Genomic DNA, 10329 nt, shown 5'->3' on the forward strand with positions numbered 1-10329 from the left:
TGAATTTAATGGGGGAAGCAAATGGAGCAATGGGGTGTGCCAAAACATAATTTTCATTTAATGCTTTTTTCACAATAACATGCACTTTGGGATAACCCTCCACTATAGAAATGGTTGACTGGTGTTCTCCCAACGATATTATAGAAATATTAAAAGGGAATTTACAGAATTACATTATTCCTCGACTGAGACTCCTAAAGCTGGACTTAATCATATTTACATCATGATTTCTTTCATAATAACTGGACACAACACAACTGCCCTCTATGATGGCTCCAGCCCCTCCCCTTCTTGTTGCCTAGTAACTGCAGCATTCCCTTTAGGAGGTAGAATGGGGGAAGAAGGGGGTCAGGAGGGCATCAAGGAATGAAAGGGCTTCTCTGGACAAACTGCCTGTTGGCTTAAGGAGCTCCACAGGAAGGATGGCTCAGTCAGAGCAATGCACCCTGATAGTGCGCTAAGTCATGAGCAATGCTGTGCAGCTGGTTAATTCCATGCTGTAATACCCTCCATATATCCCCTGTCAACAGACGTGATCTTTAAGTTCCCAAACCTGCTGATGAGAGCACATTTGAGTAGCACTGCAGTGTCCTGCTGGACAAATCCCGTTAGAGGGGCGCGAGCGATGGGATGAAGTTGAGATGATGATGATGAAGGAGATCAAATGGAGTCCTGTCCTAGTTCAGGCAAGCATGGAAGTTTTATAGTCACATGTTTCAGATACTGTTAAATCACATGTGGCCATGACCTATCTCGAGCAACCAGGAGGTCCACGGAGTATAAACAGTTCGGTTCTCGTTCTATGTGCAAAACGCAAAGGCCCAGCGCTGCGTCCTTGCTGCTACACCGCCACATCATCCACCTCCTCAGCCTCCTCCTGCATCAGTATTTAGATTTATGTGAATTCAGAATGTTCTGTTCAGTATCTGTTCACGTTCATTCAAATGTTGTGCCTCTCTGCCGGGGGGGTTCGTGAGCTCAGGAAAGGCCTGTGTCAAGCTTGCTCAGATCTGATCCAGAGCGTTACATGAGCAGAGCAGCGCTGCCAAACTAACCGCTGCATCCATTTCAAGTTCAGCACCGAGTGCAATTGCAGGGTAGAGTTAGCCAACTCCACCTGCATTCACAGAGACAGAATTAGAATAATGCTACGCCACCTGAGGTTACCTGACACGCAGAACTGTGTCCGCTACCCCGTCTAAGAAAAGAATATGAGCAGTTATGATTGCACAAAATGCATTAGCCACACCATTTAGCATTTAGCATAGCATGTACGAACACACCAGCTAGTCTGAATGTGTTGACATATCAAATTATCACGTTGCATCTAACTGTTAATATGCATTACTGCACTTTGCAGTCAGCCAAAATGCACATGATCTTTCCCAAGCACTAATGGCTTGCATATGTGTTGTCAAGTGTTGCTAGTAAAACAAGATGAACAAACATAGGGAGTCATTCATGAAATATTAGTCTACAACGCTAGTCAGAAATTCTATGATTTGCCTGTAATGACAATAAACATGCTGTCATTTAGCCACCCTTGCCAGTGACAAGCTGACAGCGAGAGCTTCAACAGGAGCAATGTGCATGTGGGGGTAATGTAAAGCAGGTGATTGGCTGTTGCTTGCCTTCTGTTGTGGTCTCCAGGCTATAGCCACACTGAGCTGGAGTAAAATGGACCAATTATATTTGCCTGCTTATCTTTGTTGAAGAATGCATGGCAGCCAGTTCAGCACATACATTCACAAAGACACTGCTCTTTTCATAGTTATTTATACACCATTGATGGAATAATGAGTCCTGGGAGAATGCTGTTGTGATAGTGGATGTGTTACACAGGGAGTGACAACACATTAATGTGTGTATATGTGAAAAGAAAGTGGTTGGAAAGTCAAATACAAAAACTAGTGGAAGAAAGGAGCAGGACTTGGTAGGTCTATTAAAAAACACTCAACTTTTCTCAAGGTTTGAAACCACAGAAGCAGAACCAACAGTTTTCCTTAAAAGCACATCACTATCCCACAGAAGGAGGCAGATGATGTTGCTTGGCATGGGGAAACTTTTAAGGGGATGTTGAAGGAGCAGCTCAATAAGCAGGAGTGCAAAAGAGGTGGAACAGAGGCAAAAATGAAGCCCGGGAAATTCAACAAGAGGACCTTAGGCTGAAGCAAAATGAAAGAAAACACTAATGCAAGATGTAGCCTCACAGCAAGCTGCTACCTCCTCTCTCCCCCTGCTTTAAAGGACGGCGGTTTACTTTCTCAGCCTGCCACCTGCCCAGGTGAGTCCAAGGTGAGCTCAGCAGATCACGCATGAAAATCATACAAAGTGATTTATAAAACACTGATGCAGTTTAAAACTTATTTTAGATCGCCGTCTTGTGCATTTCAAACCATCTTATTCTACATGCTGTGAATAAAACTCCACAGCTCTTCATTTAAATAATGATCATATTGTATACTGTCTTTATATTTCTTCCAATTATATTGCCAGTTTTTTTTCCCCTATCTCTGCTACTTGACTTGCAGTACTTGTGTCTTATCTTTCTTCATATTTTTCTACTTGCTGTGCTTCTTGTTATGCACAAAAACACCACAGCGAATTTCTTGCATGTGAAAACCTACTTGGCGACAAACCGATTCTGATTCTGATTATGGGCATGCATACATACATACATACTGATGAGCGCACCAAATTTAATGTCATTTATTTATCCTCCTACATCGAAACAGTGCCCAACCCCCGACTGCTTAGAGGACATAATGATGCAAACCTGTTTTCACTATCTCTGACTGAACAGCGGCTCTACCCCGACATCACAGACAGAACAACAACAAAAAAAGATGTGGAGTTGAATCTTTTCAGCAGATCATAACTGTATTTAACCAAAGGAAAACAAAAAAATGAAACAAGCTTGTGTGATTTATAAAACCTGACTGAGAATTCATCAGATTAACTGAAACATTGGACTGAAATTGATCATTTAATAGACAAAAACATAGCTACTAAAAAAAGACTGTTAACTTTGGAGGGGCCTGGTGTCATTTGCTGTGCCACCAACACACTCCAGCCGACCCTTCTAAACTGCTTTAAGCCCGTATGTGCTGCAATGGTCAGATAGCGATCAAATAGCCTCATGAGAAAGCTTAATGCCATGACAGGACAACAGCCGGGTTAGAAAGTTCGGCTCGAGAGTGCAGATCGAAAAAACACATCCTCTGCTGAAAGTTGCAACAGAGAAAAATCTCCCGACATAATCACACCGCAAAGTAAAGTGTCTCTGACAGGGCACGCGCCGCCTTTCACAGGCATTATTCTAAGCTTGAGGCTTTATATTCTGTGAGACAAGCTCAACCTTGCATTATGAAATGTAAAAAGCTCTGTGTGCGCGAGGGAAGAGGAGCCAGATATAGTATAGTAGTGGCTACACGCTCTGATTCTGGCAGCAGCATCACCTCGACAGCAAGGCAACAGAACTATAGAGCCCTGAGGGCACTCAATACCATCAATGGTCTATTTGTGTATACATATTGGAGTAGAATGGGAATGATCTCTTGTATCGATCCTTTCTAGTCTAAATATTTTTAGAAAGCCATCGATTATATTGGCCGCTATGTTCTGGGAAGCATTAACAGTGAAATGTGACTGTGTCTGAGTGTTTATACATTGGTGAAAATATACAATAAATGTCTGTGTCAGACGGCAATTTAGGGATGAACTGCGACAGCGGTAAAAAATGAGCTCCAAACAAAGCTGGTTATATAAAGCAGCACACCGACCCCCCCATTGATCTGCCTCCTGTGCGTGAATTCTTATTGAATTTTTTCAAAATATACCTGTACCTGTGTAATTTAGAAGGTTAAATCATCCCAAGTTTCTCTGATTGGCTGTTTGTTTCAATGGCGGAGGCCCACTGGTCGTATAGGAGGTGTCACAGCAGTGAGCCAAATAAAAAACCAGCACACACTGAGTCCATATTTCCACACACCGCAAGAGAGAAGACACACAGCGAGTTTAAACAGTCTTGCTCACACTGTGGACAAATGTGAACACACACACTTACACATACACCTACACACACGTACACAGAATTAACAACACCCTCCAGTTTTTCTAAATACTGCAAATAGATGCTTTAAGAAATTGATCTCTCTGTGTGGTTAATCTATTGTTGCCTTTTTAATGAAACTATTGCAAATTAACACTACCCAGCATTAAAATGCATAAATAATGGATTCACTTCTAGAATCCGCCAAAGAGGAAACGCTCAGGTTCTAATTGCACAGATTTAACTGATAGCATAGCATGTGTTGTGTGCAATCTTTCTGGAAAATTGCTGGGTGCCGATTTAGCAGATATCCTAGGAGATATGCATTGCCACGGCTAATTGTACTGCAGGCGAGTTTTGTACCTAAAATCAAAGTGGTTCATATTCAATGAGTTTTAAAACATCAAAGTATTTACTGTGAAGGAAAAAAAATCCCACAAGATAGTCTTTTTTTTTTTTTTTAATCACAGAGCTACTGGAACTCTTATGTAAAGCTAATGGCCCAAAATAAAAAACTAACACCACATTTTCATTTTGTGATACGGAATGCATTTATCTCAAAAATTAAGGGCTTAAGACTGTCATTAACAGCCACAGTTATGCATTCATAAGCTAGACACAGTCGAAACCAGGCATATAGTATAATGCAATACAGAACAATGGCTATAATACATAAATATTACATTGTTTTGTCCTGGCTTTAAACCGTTTATGGTGGCACACTGCAATTCATTGTTTGATTATGCCTCAATGACCAGAAGCCATTTGTGTGACAAAATACTATTAATATGCTTATGAAGGGCCAAAAGGGATCAACAAATTTGAATAACACCCCCTAAAACTAATGTATTCAGCATCTTTGAAGTGTGCTAGCTATACAAAGCTGTTTAGATAAGGATTTTTCTAAGTCCAGGACGGAGTATTTCTAATGCCTGTTTTGTTGCCTCTTCTCCAGAGTCTACTTCATCAATACACCAAAGATAATGCTGTTCTCACACTTCTGCCCGAATAAAAATGTAAAAATTCAGCTTGTATAAAATGGTTTGACAGTGGACACAGACTATTTAGCCTTGGTTTGGAGAAACAAGGCCAGCATGAGACTATGGAGACTGATGAGGATACTTTCCATTGCAAGAGAGGGATGAGGTGTTAAAATCATTCATCCCAGAGCAACTTCACATTCTGTGAATTCCAAATCATCTCAGGTGTTCATAAGTAGTCGTCATGGCTTTTCATGACGTCTGTTAATTAAAAAAAAGTCAGGCAGATGTCCGGTATTGTCTTTTAATTCTTGAACCTACCAGCAAGCTTAGCTGGCTAGCCTAGTTCAGATGATGAGACTATTAGGGCCACACCATTATTTATAATAGCCAAGCCAGTTTATTTGCGTGGAACTGCTCGCAGAGGCAAAACAAATTTGTTTCCACACGGAGTTCAACTTGGGTGACACGTGAATTAGCACCATTGACTGGCTGCGAACCATCTTGGCAGTGCTGATACTTGAAGGATTGGAGAGATTTGGGGCATTAAATTTTGCGTTCAGTCCATGAATGACCAAATCTAACGACAAATCTTTAAATTGAACCGACTGAATCACCATTACCAGTGGATGTGTCAGTAGCTCCCCCTCCCTGGTCGCTGACGCGTCGTTATCAGCTCAGCTTTAACACACAGTGTGTTACTTCCTTGTTAAAAGACACCAAAAGCCACAGAAAAGCACAATCTGATACCTAATACCTGATACCTAATGTCAAATATTAGAGGCTCTGAAGCCATTACCCTTATGTACAATGCTTATATAGGTTAGTTTTGTATTGAACAGCACTTAACACCTTGGACTGAACTTACTACTGGCCCAAAGACAGCGAATCAGAGCTGACCGCAGCAGCAGTAAAAAGCAGCGATGCGTTCACTTACTGTTAAACTACATAACCACTGACTATGAATCGTCAAGCTCAACAACTCAGCAAATTGATTCATGATTTCCGCCACTAATTAGAAAGGGAGGAAATTATAATTGCTGTGTCACACAACCCAGTATTATCCAACACTGCTCTGCTGAATGAGAGGCGACACCAACTGTTTCACAAGGACGACGTGACATGAACGGAATTTACTGTGCTGCTTTCTGGCGTGACCTGGTGAAAACACTAATTCCTTGGCCAGTCATCACACAGAGCTCTCCAACAGTAAGAGGTTGTGCAATCCAAACAGACAAATCTAAAATGGTCTGAATTGGAGTTTCATGTCATGTTGGTCTGTTAAATAAAGAAAGTCAGTATTTTGAGCTGCAGTGCAAGGAACGGACATGAAAAATAAACAGCTGTAAAATCCGGAAGCCGAACACAACATGAGAAGATGCAGCACAAGATACAGGCCGAGCATACGTCAGTAACTTTGAATTAGCTCCTATGGCGCCGCCTGGTTATGGCTGCAAACCTCATCTCAGATCTGTGTCGGAGGAATCATTTCTCCACCTTTTCTCATGCACTTGCGTCAGTTCTCCCTCGTTGGTTTGCTGATGGACTGCACCCTCGCCATGCCGGGCACGCACACTTGTGCAGACACACCTACACATGCACCCGCAACAAAAACGTCACACGACGCTCAGACGTGACACGATTAAAAGGTGCACGTCGGCACGGAACCTCATCCACACGCACATCAGACATCCTCTTAATGTGAACGCAGTTTTAGTGAGGGGTAACGATTTCATCACGCCATCGTAGCAGCTCATTGGAATGCCTGTCAGATCCCAATCCATTTGCAGTGATGAACCCCAAAAGCGTGCGTACACACTCATGCGCACACAAGCACCCACACACTCTTCTGTATTTATCAAGCATGTCATGCGAGGAGTATCATGTGAGAGGAAGGATGCGAGAGGAAGTCTGGCAGCCTGATTCATAGCCAGATATTCATGGGGATCGTTTTAGTAGACAACTATGGGTCTCATCCAACCCCCAACCCACACACACAAATGCACACACACCCAAGAGAGGCACAATGTACATCTCTGAGCAGACCATCAGTGGTTGTAAAACTGTAGAGTCGTAATGTTCCCCAGCCTTGGGGGCTTATTAGGAGGCATAAAAGCTGCATGCTACCTTCATTCATATTCTCCATAAACACCCTGCCACATCTCAGCTTTTTGTTGCTGCTTTCCGACTCTGGGCAGTTGGAAAATATAAGCCTCTGCGCCACTATTTTGTGCTGCATGATTGATTTACAAAATAGGCCTGTACTGGAAATGTATCTGAATAAGGCTAGGATTTGCCTCTGTGTGTAAGTGCAAATTGCAGTGTCAGATCTCCGCGTGGATGTTGTTTGTCAGGCGTAAACTCAGCATGGCGGCAATTTTTATTCCTCTCTTTACACCGATGTCTGTATAATCTGCAAAAATAGGAGCTGTCGTTGATTATAGTTGAGGAGAGAGAAAGGACTGGGCAAATTGACATTTCTAACTTAGAATTTCCGGTGAATAAAAAAAAGAAAGACGAAGCACATTGAGCCTGAGACAGTTTTCAGTTATCAGAATAGAATTATTCATTCCCCTACACTGTTGAAAAGTTCAGTATGGGAGAAATCCGCTGCAGCTCAAGTGCAGACAATTACAGGGGCCAGTGTGCCGTTGTGGGAATCTGATTTTGAGAGAGTATTATCTGGGTTTGAAAACAGGGCCAGGCCACTGAGATCACACCTCTTATCTCATGCGTGCGGTGTGGCGGTATTGAAGGCAGCCTGAATCACAGCTCTAGCCTCTTTTCCCAATTCATATGAAGTGGTTGGTTCAACTTAGAACTAGGTCGCTTGCATAACATGACAGGCAGAGGGGAGGTAGAGGAAGTTAGTTTGATTATGTGGGTGTGTTTTGGGTATATAATGCGAACAAGATCCTGGGAAAGAAATAGGGAAATAAAATGAGGATATGAAAAATGAAGACATGGGGTAAAGCAATAGGGAGAGGGGTTGGAGAGAAAGTGAGTCTATTGCATAGGGAACGAGCTGCTCTGAAGCTACAAGTCATTTGGTTGCCCCTCCCCTTCGCCGCTGTCCCCCTCGTCTCCCTCCTCGTCCTCGCAGCACAGGAACATCTGGCTTTAAAGCAGCCCAATAAAACGAGCCACTGGGAGGTGAGGAGTGAGCGGGAGAAAAAGGTGTGAGAGAATGTGTGAAGGATAGATAAGATAGCGGAGAGATGCAGCGATACAGAGGCGGCGGAAAAGACAGTGAGACTGTGTAAGAGAGTGCTCGGGGGCTGTCATAACTGCAGAACCGGGCCCCTTCAAATGACATCCTTCACCAAATCATATTTCACACGTGGCTACAAAGGCCACACCACATTTAGAGCACTCCATCCCCTGCGGGGACGGCGACGGCACTCTGGGTTCTGATTCTCCTTCTTACCGAAAAATGGCCACTTGCTAACCGTGTGTCTACATTTACAGTGTGTAATAAAAGACATTGTCAAGCTACAGCTACTTTTACATGTGGGCGCTGTCACTAATTCAAAAGGAACTGCATTTGCATGTATATAAAAAGGTGACAGAGAAGTCTGAGCAGCCCTTGTCAGGCATACTGTGGGGACAAACCCACTTGAACTTAAAGTTTTACCCACTTTTCCCTTTGCAGGACCACAGTGTACTTCAGTGTAAAATCGGAAAATGCACCATAGTTAGCTGTATAAAAACTGAACATAGCCTTATAAGTATGGGGTCTTTCAACTCTTTTTTGTAACTCCTACTGATAGTTTTTGGTCACAGCCTCTTCAGCACCGCATGCTGGTGCTTGCTCTTAAAAATACATTATTTTGATCAGACCATTATCCTCATCTTCCTCAGCTGCAGCACCAGAACACCTTAGAAAAAACATGGAGTCAACAGTAGTGGCTTGGCTGTGCGGCTGACAGAATGACAGGTATTTTTGACAGCTACCTGTCAAGTAGGTGGAGTGTCGCACTCAAGTCACAGTGTGATCACTGTCATTTGCAATGCTGAGCAGGTTTATATAAGGTTTTATAGGTAAACCAAGCAGGCTGCTGTCAAGAATTCAAACTGAGGCAAGGCCACCGATTCAAGGATCTCTCCAAGAAAACAACCGCTGGAGAAAGTTCAAATAATTGTGAGTCCAGATCAGTTTGAAAATAGCAGATAAAAAGGCGACAGCGTACATGAAACTGCAGCAAGTATGTGACATCTAGTCATTTTTTTCCCCAGTTGCATCATGTGCTTGGAAATCCTTGAAATCCAACAGGCAGGAAGCAACAGATTTCATTTGCATTGGTGCTCTGCGCCTCAACAATCCCTGCTCCCAAAGTAGGTCAGCACGAATCGGCGCCTCCGAAAATAATAACAAAAGGTGAGCCCCCTTGCTCTCTCAGGGGTGAACGCTCTGCTTTCGTGCGACTCAGATGCTTCCACTGCGAAATGTGCCATATCAGCACTCTCCAAATCTGTAGGCATTATACTAGGGCATATTAAGGCACAATATTGCATTCAGTATGCGAAGGGCGCTCAGCAGCCATTGTGAAATTTTAACAAGACAATAGCGGATACACACACACATTGTAAATATGCACAGTTTTGTTAGAAGGCACTGGAGTTGAAATTGTAATGATGTTAGTGTGTGACGGGGGCTGCCGCGAAGACCGAGTGTGCAGCTATAGCCTCATCCTTTTTCATCAGTGTGTTTTCCCAACCCGAAAAGTGAGTTGGAAAACACAGTCTATTCCTTTGGGGGTGTGTAGCTTTGAGCAAAGTGCACTTCATCTACAAGAGTAAGTCAGGGTACTGTATATCACCTCAGCACAGGCACACTGTCCTTACACACAAACACACTCCAACATGTCCTCTCTTCCTCACAGATTCACACAGCAATACACCATGCCCTTCCTCTCTTTGCTTCCAGTTCTCTCTCTCTCTCACACACACACACACACACACACACACACACACACACACACACACACACACACACACACACACACACACACACACACACACACACACACACACACACACACACACACACACACACGCGCGCGCGCCCTCTGTCAGTATTTGAACAGTACATGCAATGTCCAGAGACCGAGCTTCATGCACAGTTAATGTCTCTGCTGTCCAGATGATTAACGTTGCCCGGCTCACGTTCCCAAACGCTGCCCAAATTCCACTCTCCTCCCGCTTCACCTTCTGTGTTGAGCTCACTCCTGGGCTTCAGGTAAAAATAGCTGCTGCACCCTGCGCCTCTCTGCCGTCACACAACCTGCTGTGCCTCCG

Source organism: Chaetodon trifascialis, chromosome 23 (assembly GCF_039877785.1).
Source record: "Chaetodon trifascialis isolate fChaTrf1 chromosome 23, fChaTrf1.hap1, whole genome shotgun sequence".
Taxonomy (NCBI): Eukaryota; Metazoa; Chordata; class Actinopteri; order Chaetodontiformes; family Chaetodontidae; genus Chaetodon; species Chaetodon trifascialis.